Source organism: Lissotriton vulgaris, chromosome 8 (assembly GCF_964263255.1).
Source record: "Lissotriton vulgaris chromosome 8, aLisVul1.2, whole genome shotgun sequence".
Classification (NCBI taxonomy): Eukaryota; Metazoa; Chordata; class Amphibia; order Caudata; family Salamandridae; genus Lissotriton; species Lissotriton vulgaris.
The window spans coordinates 1,043,942,335-1,043,965,177 of record NC_141696.1 but is presented as its reverse complement, the minus strand read 5'-3'; positions in this window follow the sequence as shown (position 1 = coordinate 1,043,965,177).

The following is a 22,843-nucleotide window of genomic DNA, read 5'->3' as shown; positions in this document are numbered from 1 at the left end:
TTACTTGTCTATCCTGATGTCCAGGACGTTGATGAAGAATTGGTCTAGGAGATGTCCAGCAGTGTTGGTGAGATTCCTCACTTATTGGGAAAGTCTGAGGGTGTTCAGGTTTTCCAGGAGACTGAGGTGTTTGGGTTGGTGTTGTTGTCCAGGTGGGTGAGGTGAAGGTGCTGAAACAGAGAGGGTTATGTTGTCTGCTATGGTGTTACCAAAATTGGCTCTTGGTCTGGATGGCCAATAAGCAGGGCTCCTACCTGGATGGCATTTTCAGAAATGCCAAGTTTGAATGTCAGGGGTTCCAACTGGTCACAGGAATTGCTTGATTTGAGGGAGCATTATATCTATTCTTTGTAGATAATTGCAATTTTTCCTCTAGGTTTGCTAGTCTGTCCTGTCTTGTGACCTTGTAGCCTGGGGTAACTCCAGTTGCTGAGAGGGGCTGTGCTGGGATTGAGCCATAACATGCTGAGAAAAAGTAGGTCTGCGGAGAAGTCATAAAAGGGGGCCCAGGCCTTGATACAGAGTGTAGTGAGAGAGCACGTTTAGGATGTTGCAGGTCAGAGTGGGGTGGTAGTCTGTCTGTGTCAGTGTTAACCTGCGCAGGTGTGCAAGTGCTGGGAGGGATTAAGTGCATGGAGAAAGTGCTGGAGCATAGACAAAGCAGCAGATGGGGCATGAAAATGCATCTTCGGAGCTGGTCGTGGCAACCAGACATACACATTTAGGGCATAAGGGGTGCAATGTGATAGTGTCTCAGGATGGGCTAGATCGGTGGAGAATCAGCTGTCATAGTACTGGGCATAGGGGGGCATAGATTGGCTTGCCCCTTCAGAACAGCAGTGATGCCCCTACTGTGTGTGTTCACACCTCGACCCTCATTAAGGTGGTCTGGAAGGTGGTAGAAGATCCAGGGATTGGGGCCCAATGATATGAAAAACAGGCTATGGAGCCTGGAAAAAAGACTGATTCAGAGAGACCAAAAAGTGGGGGGTAAGGGGGCAGAGTGGAGGGCTGGGAACAAAGGCAAAACGGTAAAAAAGCTGAACATTTTAGTTTTGGTAAGTGCTTAGATGCCACGTGTTAAAGGGTGGATTGGTAAACACTATAGTCTATCTCTGCATTGAGGTTTCATACTATGATCACACTGCTGGTTGTTATCACCAATATATTAGTGAGCAAATCTCTACAAATGTAAACTCATTCATGGTTATCACTTACACCATATATAATGCACTCTTGGGCTTGGACTACTGTGAAAAATAAATATGTTAGCCTCATGTCGCGTAAATATATGACAGTATAATGTAGATTATTTTGTTTGATAGATAATTTGAGTGGTATTTTAGAAATGCTTTTATACATTGCAACACAGACTAGTCTATCCAGTTCTGTTTTGGGTTTAGTCTGTAACAGGTATTCACAGAGGGGAAGCTTGTCTCTTCCCTTTATAGGAAGAAGACAGACAAAAATACAATGTTACACCACAAAAGTGCCCACCCCAGAAATCTGAAGGCCAATTTACCCTACGGCCAACTTCTCCGGATTAGGAGAAATTGCACAGAGCGGGCAGAATTCGAAAGACACGCTGACACGTTTTGCAGTGAACTAGAGAACAGAGGTTACCCCAAAAAATTGCAAAAAAACTCATTCAAGCGGGCGTGTTGTACGCCTCGCGAATGCCTGTTACAGACTAAACCCAAAACAGAACTGGATAGACTAGTCTGTGTTACAACATTTGGACCGGATACTAATAAACTCAGACAGGCTGTGCTAAAAAATTGGCACTTACTTGAAAACCTAGATTGTTCTTTTCCACGTCCACTTTTTGCGTACAAGAAGAATAAAAGTATTGGTCAACAAATAGTACGGGCTGACATCGCATTACCAAAACCCAAAAGTGACTTACTGTCACAATGGGGAATGAAGCCCATTGAGGGGCACAACAGATGTGGGTCCTGTGTGGCATGTGGGACGACTGTGGAAGGGAAGGAATTCCAACATGGCAATATAAAGTGGAAACATTTAAGTTTTTCCAATTGTATGACACGCAAAGTCGTGTATGTAATTATCTGCCCCAGCGCAAAAATGTATATAGGTAAGACAACCCAGCAAGTAAATATGCGCATAACCCAACACAAATCCAGACTGAAGAACAAGGTGCTAACTGCCCCAATGGTAGAGCACTTTATTGAAAATAATCACACAGAGAATGACCTTAAATGGTCAGTCTTATATGTGCTGCAGCAATCTCGTCCCATGGACCCAGACAAAATCCTACTGCAGAAAGAGGCCTATCTGATACTCAAATTCAATAGTGCATTAACTGGCTTGAATTCGTTATCTGAAGTATCCAGACTGTAGGCATGAATCAGGACTCCAATATGTAGTTCCATAAAGATCGACCCTTGAGTGATCACAAAAGCAAGTAAAAGGATTCTTTTTCCTTCTAGAAATGTAAATTCACCTTCTTTTGTGTAAACATAACCACCCAAATTCACCTTTTTTGTGCAAACATAATCACCTTTTTTTGTGCAAACATAATCACCCTTATAGGCAGACCCACCACAAGATGGCCGCCAAAAACAATACCTCAGTGTAGACTACAAAAAGATCCCCGTTCCAACATGGCCGCTGTTAACTGAGACTGAGAGCCAGCTGCCGGCTAGCTGTTAACACAAGTAAGTCGAGCGAATGTTGATCGAGCAGTGCCCCAAATATGTTTTAATGACAGGGTAGCTAAAACACACGTTTAACCTTTGCAGGGCGAAGATTGACAAGCCCATAATGGATTGCGTTCGGAGGAGTAAAACAATCGTATCCATAGACTGAGAGTCAGCCGCCGCTAAACATAAACACATGTAAGTCCAGCGACATGTGGGCGAATAATGCTGCTAACAGCCTTAAACGAAAAGGAAGCTAAAATATATGTTTAATCACTGTAGGGTGACGTTTGAAAAGCCGGATTTGGAGCGCGCATGGTTTGCGCTAATAGCCTAAAAAGAAGAGTAGACGTCTGTACTAGAAATCAAACTGAAACAGGTATGTCTCGAAGAGCAGTGAACGCTCTCTCTTTTGTTCTGTGTAAACAAATGTCTATATAAAATACTTTACTTATTGCAGGCTGTAACGAACCTACAATATTGGAAAGAAACATAGACATACCAGAGGGGACAAGGACTTGATCCCTCAAGGTATGTGCAAAAGACTCGTGTCCCATGTTGTCTGATTAGTTAAACAAGAAAAGTGATTATGCCCACATTTACCTTTAGACATACAGCTAAAGGACCGCAGCCTAAAACTCACTCTTCCTGCAGACTGGCAACCGCTGGCGACCAGGTAAGAGGAGTAACATTGTAACTGTTTAGTTGGAAGCAAAGGATTTCTAAAAACAAAAATGCTAAAACTAGCTTTGTTTTATACACTTTTTAGATATGTTCTTTAAAAGCAGAGCCCTGAGGAGAATCCGTTGAGTGGACATACCGGATTCGAAACGCGTTTGCGTGCTCGAGATTAGACAGTTGTCTGCTGATAGACTAAATGAATTAATTTGTGGTCTATGATTATGAAATGAATTGCAAATCCTATTAAGTTGTTTGTAATAATTTTCTTCTGACTTTTGAAAAATAGTCTACTTGAAATCTCGAACCCATATCGATCACAACTCTGGTCTTTTTCAAGATATTTTTGTGTATATATCAAAGTTAATCAGTATGTATATACAATTAGATGTGTAGATGTCTCAAAATGTTTTGTGTTGTTAATAAGTGTTTTTGTATGTGGATAAGTGAATAATTGTCTTTTTATGTAAACAAAAATATGACAAGGTGTTCTTTTCATACAAGAAATATAAAATTTGAATTATAATAAAAAGAAAAAGGGTAAAAGTGTAATACCTAGCTAAACCCAGGAGTTTCACTTGGTTTCTTCCTCAAAAGAAGAGGATTTGAAATAATTGTGTGGCTGGCACTCTGTTTTTTATAAAATATAACCCATGGTCCAGCCAACCGCACGTCCCAGGACCTGTCTCCCGTTTTTCCTAACAGTAGGGTTATTTAGAAGCAGCAGAATGGTGGCCTGATCCCAGGTGTTTTGGAAGGTACTGGTTAGGAAATCATTTAGAATCAGGGCGAGGGTGCTGCAGATTGGCTTAAGTTTTTTGGAGCAGATTGATCGGGGTTTGAGGGGGCTCCAGAGAGGACAGAGCACATGGTGGCAGCATTTTCCATAGGAGTTATGGTTGTCCAGCAGGTCAGGGTTGGTTTCTGGTGTGTTGTCCTCAATCTGTTGCATGGCAGCGAGGATGGAGAGGCTCAGTTGCAGTGTAAAGGTGCAGTAGATTTTATTTATCTTGAGTTTCTGAGAGGGACTGGCATTTCTGGTGCTGGCAGCGGGGGAAGTGAATTCCTTCATTATGGAGATTTCCTATGTGTTATTGGTGCTGTTGACAATCCTTTTGGTCAAGGCTGCACACTTAGTAGCTCTGAGTTACTCATGATAGTGTTGGAGGGATAATGTGTAGGTCTGTTTGTCATTGTTGTTGTGGGTGTGTCTCCAACAGTGCTCTTGCTGCTTGCAATGGCACTTGGTGAGTTGTAAGTCATTGGTGTACGTGCTTGTTTCAAGTCTACTCATTTGGTGTGGCTTTGGTTTCTATGGTACCAGGTAGTCCACTCAGCAGTGATGACGTTTTTAAAGTTGTTGATGGATCGGGTAAGGTTGTTTTGGTTCATTGGGTGCTGGAAACATACTTTTGTGGTCCAGGTTTCCTCAGAGATAGCATTATAGTTGTGCCAGATAGTTTTGGATGCAGTGGATCTTGGGTGATGGGTAAGGTATAGCTCGAAATGGATCAGGAAGTGGTTGGTATCGTTAAGGTGGATTTACTTGTCTATCCTGATGTCCAGGAAGTTGATGAAGAATTGGTCTAGGAGATGTCCAGCAGTGTTGGTGAGATTCCTCACTTATTGGGAAAGTCTGAGGGTGTTCAGGTTTTCCAGGAGACTGAGTTGTTTGGGTTGGTGTTGTTGTCCAGGTGGGTGAGGTGAAGGTGCTGAAACAGTGAGGGTTATGTTGTCTGCTATGGTGTTACCAAAATTGGCTCTTGGTCTGGATGGCCAATAAGCAGGGCTCCTACCTGGATGGCATTTTCAGAAATGCCAAGTTTGAATGTCAGGGGTTCCAACTGGTCACAGGAATTGCTTGATTTGAGGGAGCATTATATCTATTCTTTGTAGATAATTGCAATTTTTCCTATAGGTTTGCTAGTCTGTCCTGTCTTGTGACCTTGTAGCCTGGGGTAACTCCAGTTGCTGAGAGGGGCTGTGCTGGAATTGAGCCATAACATGCTGAGAAAAAGTAGGTCTGCGGAGAAGTCATAAAAGGGGGCCCAGGCCTTGATACAGAGTGTAGTGAGAGAGCACGTTTAGGATGTTGCAGGTCAGAGTGGGGTGGTAGTCTGTCTGTGTCAGTGTTAACCTGCGCAGGTGTGCAAGTGCTGGGAGGGATTAAGTGCATGGAGAAAGTGCTGGAGCATAGACAAAGCAGCAGATGGGGCATGAAAATGCATCTTCGGAGCTGGTCGTGGCAACCAGACATACACATTTAGGGCATAAGGGGTGCAATGTGATAGTGTCTCAGGCTGGGCTAGATCGGTGGAGAATCAGCTGTCATAGTACTGGGCATAGGTGGGGCATAGATTGGCTTGCCCCTTCAGAACAGCAGTTATGCCCCTACTGTGTGTGTTCACACCTCGACCCTCATTAAGGTGGTCTGGAAGGTGGTAGAAGATCCAGGGATTGGGGCCCAATGATATGGAAAACAGGCTATGAAGCCTGGAAAAAAGACTGATTCAGAGAGACCAAAAAGTGGGGGGAAAGGGGGCAGAGTGGAGGGCTGGGAACAAAGGCAAAACGGTAAAAAAGCTGAACATTTTAGTTTTGGTAAGTGCTTAGATGCCACGTGTTAAAGGGTGGATTGGTAAACACTATAGTCTATCTCTGCATTGAGGTTTCATACTATGATCACACTGCTGGTTGTTATCACCAATATATTAGTGAGCAAATCTCTACAAATGTAAACTCATTCATGGTTATCACTTACACCATATATAATGCACTCTTGGGCTTGGACTACTGTGAAAAATAAATATGTTAGCCTCATGTCGCGTAATTATATGACAGTATAATGTAGATTATTTTGTTTGATAGATAATTTGAGTGGAATTTTAGAAATAATTTTATACATTGCAACACATGGTGTGTTGCCTTGATCAGGGTATGCTTGCATCTAGTAACTCCCAATTACTATAAATATGTTAGCCTCCTGTCGCGTAATTATATGACAGTATAATGTATATTATTTTGTTTGATAGATAATTTGAGTGGCATTTTAGAAATGCTTTTATACATTGCAACACATGGTGTGTTGCCTTGATCAGGGTATGCTTGCATCTAGTAACTCCCAATTACTATGAAGCAAGTTAAGCTGATAAATTCAGGACTTGCATGTTTAATATGCATATGTATATCATTATGGGCTTCTGATGCTATGTTGTGGGAATCTGCATAGCTTTACCACCTCACACATGTTTCTGAGTTGTTGAACTTTATCAACTGTTGTCTTACATCCTCATCTATATATTGTGTTGTCAGGCTCTCTTTATTATTCAATGTGATATGTTATGTTCTATCACTTGAGTCTTTTGCCATTACTTGACATGCCATTTTTAGGTCTTACAGACCTTTAGCTATTGCTTCATCTTTCAGCCAAAAACGTGCATGCGTTCCATTGCCTCCAATTGCTTCGCGTGCACGTCTGGCAATTCACTTGCGGCAGCGAGCGCCGCCATATGGAATCAATTATTGCTCCTGCAAGGGAATCGCGCAGGGCCCCACCCGCTCCCGCCGCCTCCCCCTGCTGGCGCGCGCACTTGTTAGGTATGAGAATGACCCAGTGGCATTTCAAATATGTGTTATTTAGTTAACTCCTCTCCTTTTACCATAACACGGTCACTGACTCTAATCCTTGTATAATTATATATGCTGACTTTCATCAATAGCTCAAAATATGTTTTAAGCTCACTTCAGCCACTTTATTCCTCCTATCGCGTCTTGTATTCAACAAGGTTCCGTCTTGTCCCCTTGGGTAAGGCACTAAATCGTTTTATGATTTTAATACTTGCAACTTATAATGAGCGTAATTTTATTGAAGTTTTTAATGGTTGGCCCTAATAATATATCCACTGGCATCATTCTCTAAGGCTGCTATTTCTCCTTCTACCTTTCCAAATATTATTTTTTTAATTTATTACATTCTACGGTTTTGCACAAAAGCGTGTTCCCCTATGTATGTAACTTGTACATTCTATACAATGTTTGCATTCGGCGAACAGTGGTGAAAAGTAGTGACCTGCTATTTACTGAGTTTGGTGCGCACTGCACAGAACCATAACATATATAATTGAAAAGACTGCAACACCTTTAAACCAATTAGGAACTCGGCAACCCGCCTCATATGATCCCTCTTCACTGGAGTTAGGTGCGCGCACAGATGTCACAGTACCCACACTGCCGCACGCACAGTGCGTAAAACGTTAATGCAAGTTCCACGCTCAGGTGTACAGACCAGTGGCGGTTTCTCTTTATGGGCGTTGGGGCTCCGCCCCAGGCAATTTAGCCCCAGGCAATTTATCACGTTTCTTACGTGATTTTTATATTTTCATAACTTTATTATTGTCCATTTTAATTAAAAAAAATCAAAAAGAACGAACACAAAGAACACGGGGCACTACTAAGTCTGCTGCCCCCCACTGCCAATACCGCCGCGCTGCACGGCCGGCTGAGACCCTCACAGCCCCGAAGGCTGTGATGTCATCAGCTCGGCAACACACAGCATGGAAGCCCAGTCTCCACCCCCTGATGGCGTGGAGATTAAGTTAGCCCCGGGCGTTTTTAACACAAGCCCGGGATTGCTAACGTCTCCACGTCAATCAGGTGGAGGAGGAGAGCTTGCTGTCGTGTCACCCCTCCCAACTCGTCACAGGGCGTGGTGAGACCCAGCCTGTAACGAGTTGGGGACGTCTGCGCAGACTCTGACTTCTTCCCGCGCATGATTTCAGTAGAAGAAGTAGCAGCCATTTTCGAGATCGAGTGACGGACTGTCTTTCACGCTAGCCGACGAGGTCAAGGTCGAAGCGGGGAGCCTCTGAAGGAAAGCAGTCGACTCTCGTGCCCTGCAGCAGCAGCCTAGCCATCCGTTTTGGTTGCAGGCAGGCTGGGCAGACCGGTCACCGGAGTAGAGAGTGAGACGTGTGAACTCGGGCAGGTAGGGCCCCACAGGCGGGAAGTTTTAATTTATTTTGCAAATCGCAATGCATCCTAATTGATTAAGCCAGGGATGTTGTCGCAGTCTAGAGACGTTGTCTGTCTTCTAATGCCAAGGCCCTCTCCTCCCCTTGTCATGATTGCTGCCTGCAAACTATTCAGGTCTCGGGCCTACAGTTATGAAAGGTGCAGATTAGAAATGCGCAATGATGATGAAAGGTATAATGATGCCGTCGGATTTGGCAATAAACCAGTGTGGATTTTTTGTTACATTTGTGTAATCTTAGTTATCTTATTTAAGAGGAAACGGCCCGTCAGTGCCCCTTCCTCCATGTAAGACCCTCATCCTTTGGAAGTGTAGGTGAGCGTTTCTATTTCCCCGCCTGTGGCTGAAGAGTAGATGAATGGCCGATTTCCCAGTTCTGCATACCAATGCGGCGGGAACTTGACTCACTCTAGTCAGCCCGATTTCACCTCTTGGCCTTATTTTAATGGGTGTGGTGTCGTGGGGAGAGACTCTCTATGCTGATGTGTGTGTGGCCCCTTACTGCAGAGGCCGTTTTGTTTTGTTTTCAGTTACTCGAAACACTCGAGTAAACTTGCCAGCAAGAAATGCTATTGCCCGAAAAATAATAATTTTCAAACTGGAGGTCAAGAGCTTCCTTCAAGAGAAGGGAAAGATATAGGCAGGTGTCCAATAAAAGGATGACAGGTGCACCTTTATTAATGCCTTGTGAAGACTATTTTGTAATTTATGAAGAAATACGTCTGTGTGCGCTTGCTCAAATTTTAGCCCGAGTTTTGCACGTGTGAAGCCCTATGATATTTCAAGCTCCCCTCACCTCTCGACGGTACACTTCTATGTACCTGACCTCTCTGTTACTCAATGTCATGACCTCACAGTGTCACTATTCTCTTTGCATCTCAGTGCACTGTTCCCATCTCACTGCCTCACCTCTCTTTCACCCTCATCTTTTCCTTTAACTCTCCTCTTTTCATCTCACTTTACCTCACCCCTCGCCACCCTTCATTCCCCACACTTTCACTCACTACATCCATCTCATTTCTCTCTGTTCCTCACTCACTCTCATCTTTGTACCCCACCCCATTCACAAGCTAATTTCTCAATTTGCCTAACATTTATTCACAGCCTCACCTCTCCACCTCCCTTCTTTCTCCTTGTTGGTTCCTCCTAACTTGCTTCTCACTACCTTCCTCTGTTGCTACCTCTTTCTCTACAGCAACCCTTTATTCAGTCTGTCATTCTCTTTTCACTCCATTTTCTCAGGGGTGGGGGGGAACAGGGGGGGGGGGGTGTTAGGAGAACCACCCAGAAACCCCCTCCCCCCCCCCCCGTAGGCTGTTAGGGTGCACGCTACGCTCGCGCGCCATGGTGCAATATGACAATAATTTTACGCCCTACCACTTTCAAATGTCACCAGCCGCCACTGGTACAGACCCATTGTCGGGATGTCTCCTGAAGGATGTTGTGAGAGCACAAAGAGGAAGAATGGGGGTCTCACTCAATCCCTGGGGGCGTGAGGGGAGTTGGTGACTCTGCTAACCTTCAAGGGTCTGGAGATAGTGAGTCATTTGGGGGGAAGCCGAGCAGACGGAGAGGAAGAAGGCCTGCGTGAGGCTCTAGGCCAGGCCTCCCTGGACACTCAAAACCAGCTCTCTAAGCCTGATACTCTGTTCCGGGGTGAGTGATGCTCTAATGCTATCGGGCCTCAGATAAGGGAAGGATTTTTTGGTTGATAGGAGACTAGTAGTTCTACTATTGATATATTATGTAGTTAAAGGAGAGCATTTTAAAAGTGTATTTAATAAGTGGGCTTTGAGGGCCAAGAGCCTCTGTGACTTTATCAAAACAGTTGTATTTGTACGGTGTGACTTTTTTACCACGCAGCACAGTTATTCACTCATTTACAGTCACCTTTTTTTCTACTTTTACACCAGTGTTTCAAGGGCAGAATGTTTACAATTACTGTTTCCGCCGGCACTACCTTATATTTCGTCAACTTTTATGCACTATATTTTTATGTCTTTTTTCACAGATTATGTTACTTTCACTGTGTCTATTTTTTTCCTAGCTAAATGTCTTTTAGGGGATTTGAGGTGCTTCAATAAACCCTTTTGCCTAATAAACAACTACCCTACATGGCAAGGGGACAAAAGGGGATTAGCCAATAATACATGACTGCCATTGTTCTTGCACTGTTCTTGCATACTCACTTTGTCAACTAACAATCAGCACAAACCAGTTACAACATGGCCCTCCTTCATGTTGGACCCTAACACTGGAATTTGTCTAAAAAAAACAGATTCACTTCTTGTCTTAAGTGCTCATATTAAACATTATTTCCATGAACAACTTAAAATTTATATAAGTTCAAAGAACGGGCTAATGTTACTACATAAGCAAAAGGTAAAACATGGAGTCAAGTCAAGTCAAGTCAGATGATTTATATAGCGCGCTACATACCCAGAGGGTCTCAAGGCGCTAGAAGAAAGGAGGGGAATTACTTGTCGAATAACCAAGTTTTAAGTTGTTTTCTGAATGCTAGGTGGTTCTGAGTGAGGCGAAGGTGAGTGGGAAGTGCGTTCCAGGTTTTAGCTGCCAGGTAGGAGAAGGATCTACCTCCCATGGTGGTTTTGTTGATGCGAGGTACAGTGGCAAGGGCTTGGTTGGAGGATCGTAGCTGGCGGGAGGGGGTGTAGAAGGAAAGGCGTGAGTTGAGGCATTCGGGTCCAAGTTCGTAAAGTGCTTTGTGTGCGTGGGTTAGGAGGCGGAAAGTAATCCTCTTATTGACGGGGAGCCAGTGGAGGTTTTTAAGGTGACCAGAGATGTGGTCTTTACGCGGGATGTCTAGTATGAGTCTGGCTGAAGCGTTCTGGATACGTTGGAGTTTTTTCTGGAGTTTTGCGGTGGTACCGGCGTATAGGGTGTTTCCGTAGTCCAGGCGACTCGTGACCAGTGCGTGGGTGACCGTTTTCCTAGTTTCGGTGGGGATCCAGCTAAATGTTTTTTTGAGCATGCGAAGAATGTTGAAGCAAGATGATGAGACGGCGTTGACTTGTCTGTTCATAGAGAGTGAGGAGTCCAGGATGACGCCCAGGTTACGTGCGTAGTCCGTCGGGGTGGGTGCTTTTCCTAGGGCCTCAGGCCACCAAGAGTCATCCCAGGCGGAGGGGGAGGTACCCAGGATAAGGACTTCGGTTTTGTCTGAGTTCAGTTTCAGACGGCTGTGCTTCATCACTCGGCTACTTCTTTCATTCCTTCATGTAGGTTGGTTTTGGCAGTATTAGGGTCTCTGGTGAGTGAAAGGATCAGTTGAGTGTCGTCAGCGTAGGAGATGATGTTGAGGTTGTGTTGGCGTGCGATGGCCACGAGGGGGCTCATGTATATGTTGAAGAGTGTGGGGCTGAGTGAAGATCCTTGTGGCACGCCGCAGATGACCTCAGTGGCCTCTGACTTGAATGGTGGGAGGCGGACTCTCTGGGTTCTTCCGGCAAGGAACGAGGTGATCCATTCCAGTGCTTTTCCTTGGATTCCGATGTTATTGAGGTACTGTAATAGGGTGCTATGACAGACTGTGTCGAAGGCTGCGGAGAGGTCGAGGAGGATGAGGGCGACTGTGTCTCCATTGTCCAGAAGAGTTCGAATGTCGTCTGTTGCTGCGATGAGTGCTGTCTCAGTGCTGTGTTTGGCTCGGAAGCCGGACTGTGAGGAGTCGAGGGATTTGTTGGTTTCGAGGAAGGCGGCGAGCTGGTTGTTGACAGCTTTCTCGATGACTTTGGCCGGGAATGGAAGGAGCGAGATGGGGCGGTAGTTTTTGAGTTCGGTGGGGTCAGCTGTGGGTTTTTTGAGAAGGGCGCTGAGTTCGGCGTGTTTCCAGCTTTCTGGGAAGGTGCCGGAGTTGAGGGAGCAGTTTATGACGTCTCGGAGGTGTGGTGCTATGATGGAGTCTGCTTTGTTGAAGATGTGGTGAGGGCATGGGTCTGTGGGGGATCCTGAGTGGATGGAGTTCATCAGGCGGAAGGTGTCCTCAGTGGAGATTGTGTTCCAGTCATTAGGATGTTCAGGGGGGGTGAAGGTGTGGCAGAAGGATGGGTGGGTAGGTCTCCGGGTCGGTTGTCGAAGCTGTTATGGATGTCTGCGATTTTGTTGTGGAAGAATGAAGCTAGGGAGTCGCAGAGGGCTTGGGAGGGGGTGATGTCATTGGAGTTGGCGGTGAGGTTGGTAAACTCTTTGATGATGTTGAATAACTCCTTGCTGTTGTGGGCGTTGTTGTCTAGTCGATCTTTGAAAGCGGCTTTCTTGGCAGTTCGAATAAGTTGGTGGTGTATGCGGGTAGCGTTTTTGAAGGCATCCTTGGTGTTGGTGTTTGGGTCTCTTTTCCAGGCCTTCTCGAGGGAACGACAGAGTTTCTTAGATTTCTTAAGATCATCGTTGAACCAGGGGGCGTTTTTGCTGCCTAGTTTGATTTGACGTTTTTTCAACGGTGCTAGGATGTCGGCGCTGTTGGATAGCCATTGGGTGAGGTTAATGGCTGCTTCATCGGGGTTTGAGGAGTGGGCAGGGGGGTTTTGGAGAAGCGATGAGGAGATCTAGTCGATGGTGATTTTGTTCCAGTTTCTTCGCAGAGTAGGTTGAGGATGGTTGTGGGTTGTGGTCTTATTGTAGATCAAGTGAACGCAGCTGTGGTCCGTCCAATGGAGAGCTGTGGTGTGACTGAAGGAGATATGTTTGCTGGAGGTGAAGATAGGGTCGAGTGTGTGACCTGCAATGTGGGTGGGGGTAGTGACAAGTTGTCTGAGTCCGAGGTTAGCGAGGTTGTCCAGAAGGGTGGCGGCGTTGCTGTCATTGCTCTTTTCCAGGTGAAAGTTGAGGTCTCCCAGTAGAATGTATTCCTCGGAGGGGAGGGCGTGTGGGGTGATAAAGTCAGTGATGTCGTCACTGAATTGTGCACGGGGTCCTGGAGGTCGGTAGAGGTGGGTGCCTCTGAGTGTGGTATTGGGGTCGGTGTGGATCTGGAAGTGAAGGTGTTCGGTGTTGGCAAGGTTGACGTCAGAACTGGTTGAGATGCGGATGGTATTCTTATGGACGATAGCGATGCCTCCTCCAGTATGGTCGGTGCAGTCCTTACGGATGATCTTGTAGCTTTCCGGAATGGCAATAGTGATGTCTGGGGCTGATGAGGCGTTCATCCATGTTTCTGTTAGGAAGGCGACGTCCGGTGAGATGGTGTCTAGTAGATTCCAGAGGTCGATGGCGTGCCTGTGGACCGAGCGGGTGTTGAGCAGGATGCAATGTAGGTGGTTGGTGTCAGATATCTGTTTTGTGTGTGTGGATGAGGAGTTGGTCTTGGTGCCGTCGAACTTGCAGGAGTAGCAGGAGAAGGGTCCATGGGTGTGTCCAGGAGCGGCTAGGGCGCAGTTGGGGGGTCGGCCGGGGTTAAGGGCTAGGAGGGTGGTGGCGTCGTATGTAATGCGGGTAGGCTGGGCAATACGGGGACCAGGGGTTCTGGCGCGGCCTTGGCGCGGACGGGCGTAGACGGGCTTACCTTTGGCGCACCTTCGGCGCGGCCGTAGCGCGTGGATGCTGCGCGTTGGGACATCTGCTATAAATGGATAGTGGAGGGGGCGGAACGTGGGAGGGTCAGCTGGGAGGCGGGGAGCGGGGAGGAGCCACGGGCAAAAGAAAATAAACAATAAGATGGCCGCTCGGTATCAAAATCGAAACTGGGGCAGAGACGGATTTCGAGTTCGTGTAAGGTTCCCAAATAAAGTATATAGTCACGCTTGTTAACCGCACTACAATGCTAGGTATGCAAATAATTAAATGCTAAGTAGAACCATAGCGCGCGCATACAATGTCACATCAACAGCGCTTTAAAATTGATTAATAACGATACCAAGCGCTAAGGATTGCGCAGTGCTCTGTGTCAGGGCAGGCAGGCGGCAGGTCTCAGGACAGGCAGGCAGCTGGGAGAGAAGCCTCCGATGTGCTAGCCGAGTGCAGGGTGAGCGACCGCAATGGAGGGAATCCAGGTGGTCACAGAGAAGGAGAGGACGGGGCGATAGTAAACTATCCGTGTGTGGGAGGGTCAGCTGGGAGGCGGGGAGCGGGGAGGAGCCATGGGCAAAAGAAAATAAACAATAAGATGGTCGCTCGGTATCAAAATCGAAACTGGGGCAGAGCCGGATTTCGAGTTTGTGTAAGGTTCCCAAATAAAGTATATAGTCACGCTTCTTAGCTGCACTACAATGCTAGGCCTTCTGTCACTGGCCTTCTGCTACTGGTGTTTGGTGCACTTCCTATCTGTCCCTTAGGTACCAACACCATGTCCACCACCACCACGTCCAACACCACCACCACCAAGTCCACCACCACCAGTCCTAAACCACCATCACCATGTCCACCAACACCACCACCCTATCCATCACCATGTCCAGCACCACCATGTCCACCACCACCAAGTCCACTGCCACCACGTCCACCACCACCACCTCCACCACCACAATCACCACCACATCCACATTCAACATGTCCACTACTACCACGTTCAGCACCACGTCCAACATCACCACCACGTCCACCACCACCACGTCCAACACCACCACGTCTAACACCACCACCATGTCCACCACATCCACCACATCCACCATGACCATGACCAACACCAGCACCAGTATGTCCTTATAACTGTTTAATCATACAACACTTAAATTTGTTGCACCAAGGATATTGTGCTGCATAACTAAACACTTACAAGGTCCCAAAGGCGGACCGATTGGCTATGCCAATGCTTGTTAAATTGTGGTATCATTGTTCCATTTCTTCCATCTTTTATCACTACTGCCACTCTCATATATCAAGAGAACATCAATCTCCTCTACACAATAGGATCTTCACCTCTCTCTGATGTTGTAACATACAGAAGGTGACTTCTGGGTGCTGAAACCTTCACTGTGGCATCACACTCTTACTTGTTGACTCTGAACAGAGACAACCTGTTTATCCCATCACAAGAGAGAAATCAGTGCCTGATGGTAGATGAGATATCCTTGGTACTTTGTGTTGACTCCCCACGAGACACTGCAATCGGTACGGACAGAACTATAGCCCAGTAATAACAAACACTAAGGAAATGATATGATCACTGCAGGACCATACAGGGACATCTATGAGGCAATTAGGCTCACACAAACTTTGAAATAGGGATTAGGAATCCAGATGTGTGCAGTTTATTTTATTTATGCCTAAGATCCCATCTGAATTTTTCAACAAGGTTAAGATCTCCATTTTCTATGCTTAATTCTCCACATTTGCACTTTTTTCTATATCAATGAATGTGATGTCTGGTATCCTGGCCACATCTTCCATTCTTAATGCAAGTAAGAGTCTATTTTTTAACTTCAATAGGATATGGAAGTGAAGCCCCATCAGGAATGTACCCTTTTTCAGGAGGCATGTCACATCTCTAACTTTCTACTGTACCACGTCCTGAAGAGCATTATGTAGGCAACACTGAAGAGCACAGCCTGTCATGATATTATAGTTGCATAGTATTTTGGCATTATTCTTGAACACAAGGACTCAAATGAAGACACCAGTATACAGGTCCTGTTTGGTCTGCATCTCTGGGACATCTGGATTCTGAAAGAGGGATCCATAATATATGCTTGATGAATTCATTTATATTCTCATTCTTAACCACAAATTGGATATCAAATAGCCAGACAGCGTTGGCTCGTTCCACTCTGTAGAAATCTGGGGTGTAGGTAGTGTTCAGAGGCATATAGAATACTGAAATCTGACAGTTTTTGCAGTGTCCCGATTCCTCATTTCTATGTGGCATAGGTGTAGGGTGTTGTTAAATTCACCACAGCAGCCTTAATTTTTTCTCTTTGTACTTTGTCTCATTTTAAACTTTTTTACTTTATTTTTTCAACCTGCTTTTAATTATTTTTACTTTCTAAACTTGACTAACTAAAAATGCATTGTGGCTATCTTTTATAATCTGTCTTCGATGAATTTTTAATATTGCTCAAATTTAGCTATGAATGTATTTGTATCATCTACTTTTTATGGTCTATATTGACCAAAATAAAGTTTATACGATGGAATGGAATAGATATCATTCATTTGGATTTTTTGTATCAATTAGATTTTTAATTCATCCTGCTAGGCAATACTAATGGGCTTTCTGATTTGAGTTCCTGTATTTTGCTTCCTCATTTCTTTTCTTTGTGGGATTGGTTAACAGATGCAACCGTCACAGTGGAAAAGATGCTGGAGTTGGAAAATCTTAATTTGGACCAGATGGTTGCTCTGTCGTGCCTCACAACATTGATGCAGGCCCCTTGACATCCAGTCCTGACATTCCTTTAGACTAAGATTGTGGCTCCGACTTCATCTCATGCATGACATTGATGGTGTTGGGATGGTGACTTTTAGGCTGTGTGCCTTCAAGCTGGAGATGCAATGTGTGTTACATGGCTACACTAATACTGCTATGTGAGCATTCTTCGTTTTTCCATAGTGGCATTTAAGGAGAGAGCCTCACCTGCATGAAACTGATTGTAGATTTTCCAGTAAAGGGTAATCCACGGACCGCAAATAAGTGTTTGACTGGTGGACAATCAAAATATCGATTTTTAAATATCAAAGCACAGTTATATTGAGTTTTAAATATCATAGGGACAAAATATCAAAGTCAAGAATATCTACAACTAGAATATCGAAGTTAAGGTAAGAAATATCGATGTTGCAAGTATCGATGTTACTAATATTGATAGTTAAATTATCGTTGTTAATAATATCGATAATTATATGAGTGTTATTTATTTTAGTATGTATTTAATATGTATGTGTTCTATATTCTTTGTTAAGAATTGTACTGTTTCTTTCAAAATATGTATACATTTTTTAGAAAGTAGTAATATTTTTTAAAGTAAATTTTGCATTTTAGTACCGTAGTGGGTTGTGGGTTTATATGGGAACAGGGTGGGAAGTAATTTAATTATAGTAAATGTAAAAATTTTTAGGAAGTATTTGTTTATTTTAAAATACATTTTGCATTTTATTTCTACAGCGGAATGTGGGGTTATAGGTGAATAGGGTATAGGTGAACAGCGCCGGGAAACCTACGGGTAGCTGTGCGCTTAAGAAATGTAATAATAAATAAATAAATAAATAAATAAATAAATAAATAAAAATAAGTAATTTTTAATTATTGTTATTCATAATTAATTTATTGGTAATTTATTATTATTCATTCATAATTATTTTAATTTATTATTAGAGTGGGTTGTGTGTTTTAGGGGAATAGGGTGGTAAGTAAATTATTGGCAATTAGGTAATTAATTAAGAAAAATTGAGTATTAGTAATAACTTTTTTTGTTAATTAATTATTAATTTGTTATTCTTTTTAATAAGTAATATGAATAGATATTGGTAATTTTCTGTTGACTAATTATTAATTGGTTATTAATTTTTATTACATATTTTACATATTATTTATTGTTCCTGATATTTTATTTTTTATTTAATTATTAATTACAAATTAACTTTTATTAATTGGTTAATTGAAAATTAATTTAATTGTGTGACTTTTTATGTGGAGTGTGTTGTAGTGTAGTTCCAATGGGCCCGATTCACAGAATGAACTTACTGCTTTTGGCATTCACAGAATGCACTTACTACTTTTGGTATTCACAGAATGAACTTACTCATTTCGGTATTCACAGAAGTTACGACTACTAACTTTAGGACTCCTAAATGCCTTCTGTGAATACCAAAAGTCTTTAAATTAGGATTTTTCTCAATTTAGTAGTAGTAAAGTTAGGAATCCTAACTTTAGGACTCCTAAATGCCTTCAGTGAATACCCAAAGTCTTAAAATTACGATTTTTCTCAATTTAGTAGTAGTAAAGTTAGGATAATTAACTTTACTACTACTAAATTGAGAAAAATCCTAATTTTAAGACTTTCGGTATTCACAGAAGGCATTTAGGAGTCCTAAAGTTAGGAGTCCTAACTTTACTACTACTAAATTGAGAAAAATCGTAATTTTAAGACTTTCGGTATTCACAGAAGGCATTTAGGCGTCCTAAAGTTAGTAGTCCTAACTTTACTACTACTAAATTGAGAAAAATCCTAATTTTAAGACTTTCGGTATTCACAGAAGGCATTTAAGAGTCCTAAAGTTAGTAGTCCTAACTTCTGTGAATACCGAAATGAGTAAGTTCATTCTGTGAATGCCAAAAGTAGTAAGTTAATTCTGTGAATCGGGCCCTATATACCCAATAGGCTCTGCCCATAGGAATAATATATCCTATAGATATGACGTAGGACTTAGGTCAGTAGGTCTCTATTGAATATACTAAACTTAATTGTGAGTGCCAGCTAGCTCAGAGGTCACTAGAAACTTTCTCGAATTCACAATAAGGGATTAGTTTGTGACAACTGCATAAACATGACAACTTTGTTTCCCTAGGACTGAAAGATATCTTCAGAGTCGTTGAAACAATAGATAAGTATTTCACTCAGTCAATCTACAGAGTTGCAGAGAAATAGAGAGACGGGCATTTTCAAAAAAAGGTTTATTGAACAGTATTCTTTCTCATGCAAGAGAGGTGAACTGCTACAATCGTTAGACATAATGCAAAGTATTATGCGTATAGCGAGAATAGTATTATAAAATAATACTGTAATAGCATTGTCTGATTTCTAAGCCATATAAAAATACAAACATAAATAACATAGGCTAAAATAATCAACTGGTGCTTCTAAAATACACCTACACCAATGTACCTAACCTAGGTCTACTACAAGGGAAGAAGTACGTATGGTCTTTTGCATAGGTTTCTTTTTTGCCAAGAATCTACCAAAGGTTTCTCTAGGTTCTTATCAGCTCCATACCTTAGAATGAAGGAGGCCTGGTATCTCTGTCTCGGGACTCAATTTCCCAACACCCTGCAAGGGGAGACAGAAACACTGGAGCTGGATTTCTCAGCAGAGGAGGGCAGCTTCCTGATCAGTGAGTCGACTGGAGAGTCGGCCTCCTTCGGCACTTGCTGTAGCGAGCTGCGTCGGGCAAGTAGGTCGTCAAACTTCTCCGAACCACCGTGCTTCGCCATAGCAAGTGAAGGTATATTTATACCTTGAAGGTGTTTAGGAATGCCATGTTTGACGTAAAGTTGGGCATATTAATGTCATGAATGAACCTCTAAGGAATAGATGTTCATTGTAAAAGTAACTGAGTTCTTGGAGAAATCAATATTCAAGCAAGGGGAAGTCCCTAACGGCTTAAGCTGGTTTTCCAAGAAATAGTTGTGACGTTTGGTGAACGGATGGAAGTAGCCATGCCTGTATTTGGGCTGCATGTACTATGCCTAAATATAGACTTGATTTCTATGCCTATATAAGGGCAACATGAATTGTACCTATATAAGGGCATGAATCGGGAAAATCCATTCGGCATCTAAAACGCCATACAACAGTGTTGTGTGTTTATTGGGAAACAGGGTGGGAAGTTTTTAATATATTAAAGTAAGTATTACTTTTGATATATTTGTAGTTTTTCTCCCTAAATGTGTTATTAAATCATTATTTAATTACAATATTTATTTAATTCATAAGTATGTTATTTTTAACATCTATGTTGATCAACGCTTTCCCTACTTTTGCACTCACTGGAGTGGGCATAGTAATTTTTAGCCCTATGCTATCCAGCGCTTTCCCTACTGTTGCACTCTCTGGAATGGGAATAGTAATTTATTTTTTACCCCTACTCTATCCAGCGCTATCCCTATTGTTGCACTCTCTGGAGTGGGAATAGTAATTTTTACCCCTACGCTATCCAGAGCTTTCCCTACTGTTGCACTCTCTGGAGTGGGAATAGTAATTTTTATCCCTACGCTATCCAGCGCTTTCCCTACTACTGCACTCACTGGAGTGGAAATAGTAATTTTTACCCCTACGCTATGCAGCGCTTTCCCTAATGTTGCACTATGTGGAGTAAGTATATATATATTAATTTATATGTATATGTTTAATTTATTTTAACATTTAATGTATTAGTAATTATGTTTAAACATCTTTCCTTATTTTCAACTATATTTCTTTTAATTATATGTATTATTTACTTAATTTTACATTACTATTAAAACGTTTTAAAAAACGATATTTTTAACTTCAATATTTTTGACAAGAATATTTTTTTTCGCTATTTTTGTACTCACCTTTATGTAGAATGGACTTCGATAATTTTGTTGTTTTATATTTCTATGTCAAAGTTTTTGCAAGTAGATTTTCTGACTGTCGTTTGACTTGAGTTGTGTTAAAGAGAGACTACTTCCATAGAAACAGTTGAGGAATTTAAGATTTAACATTATACAAGTACCAAACATTGGAAGCCGGATCGCTGGCTGAAAGACTTTTCTCACCAACTGTAATGAATGTGGATAATGAACTCTTCCACACAGGACAGCATTGAAAGTTGACTTATTCTATGTTGGCAGCTATTTCCTAGTTTTATCTTTGCTTTTTTACCTTTTCGTACAGGCACATTATAAATAACAATAACAAATGCCATCTGGTAATGGCACTTTATAAATGACACTTACAATTACACTAGTTTTGTGATTTTAATTATTTACCTGATAGTCATGCTACAACGTTCACATGTTCATCTGTTTAATTATTCCCTAGATTGCAGAAACACTGCTTAACATGTTTCATTCCTTAGTGTGGAATGTATGCTTTCCATTCATTTGCAAAGTTCAAAGTCTGTATCATCACAATAGACCTCAAACTTCTACACTCCTCCCAAATTAAATGTTGTGCAGGCTGCATGTTAGAAATTGGGTCTCTAGTTGGCAGAGGTATGCATCTGTCCATGTAGGAACCACAATCCTAGTCAGAGTAAGGTAGATAAACCCTAAAAGATGACCTCTGCTCCCCTCTGGTAGCTAGGCAGGAGCAATCAGGCTTATCTAAAGAGGGATGTGTGAAGTATTTGTGCAACACACACACACAGTAACACCACAAAAATACTCCACACAGGTTTAGAAAAATAGAGAATAAAGTTATGAATAAAACATGGAGGGCAGGCCGACTCTAGGACTCAGACAGTTCCTGCTGGCAAAGTACCATGGATGGAGCAAGCGCCTGTGTCAAAGACTTGATGCAAGGAGGCGCCACATTGTCGTCGATCCTGTGGATGGAGGCGCCTGTCTGCATATAAATGATGAAGGCTTCAGCATCGAACCCCTTTATGATGCAGGCCCTGCATCATCGTTGAGCCATGCTGTTCATCATTGTTGTGCTGTGTAATCCATCAAGGCGATGCCGTCAATCTGCGTCTGTGCTGAAAAGCACTGCACCAGTTCCAATCAGCACACAGTCGTCACTGCATCATTTCCAATGGTTCTTGCCAGCACAAATCAACTTTCAAGTGCTCAGGATTGGATTGGCACCACTTGGCAGTGCAGGACTCACAGATGGTAGAGTCATGGTGCTGTTGCAGAGTTGGAGGAAGTCTTTGATAGCCCTGACACTTCAGAGCAGATGTCAAGCCAAAAAGCCCTTAGAGTCGCGCTGGATTCAAGTGAGATTTGTCCAGCCCTTGCTCTCAGCTGGGCAGAGATCATCAGGCAGTAAGACAGCTCAGCAAAACAGAAAGCAGTTCCTTCGGAGCAACAGTAAGGTACAGTGGCAATCCTTGTACCACAGCAGTCTTTACTTCTGGAGAGTTCTTAACAGGTCCAGTAGTGCACTGTCTTGGTAGGGCCAGAGCCCCAGTAATTATACCTGGTTGTGCCTTTGAAGTGGGGGTGACTTCAAAGAAGGTGCTTGAGGTGCACAGGTCCACTTACATCCTAGCCCTGTCTGCCTCGATATCTGTGGGGGGTTAACAACCCTTTGTGTCGGACACAAGACACTGCCTATTCAAGTGTAAGTGACAGCTCCCCCTTCCTCTGCCACAACCACCATTCCTGTTATTGTGGCTGACTAGAGGGAGTGCACAAAGTGTTACTGCCACCCATCCTAGACGTGTATTGGACACAGGTTGCAAGGCACAAAGAGAAGTAAGAGCAGAGAAATGTCTACTTTTTAAAAGTATAACTTTGAAAACAATAATGTTAAATCCAACTTGACCAGTACATAAGATTTATCATTACCATTCCAAAGATATGAAACATAATGCAGCTACTCCTCTCTAATAAGGAATTACATATTTAAAGTGTTTTAAGGAATTCCCAATGCTATCCTATATGAAAAGTAGGCCTCACAGTAGTGAAAAACTAATTTAGCTATTTGACAATACCAGGGCATGCAAAACTTAAAGGTACATGTCCTACTTTTTAGTTAAACAGCACCCTATCCTTGGGGCTAACTAGGGCCTACCTTAAGAGTGACTTTTAGTAGCATTTAGATTATGGGCCCTGGGTGTAGGGTATACCTTTTTACAAGGGACTTATATGTAAACTAAATATGCCATTCAGGTATAC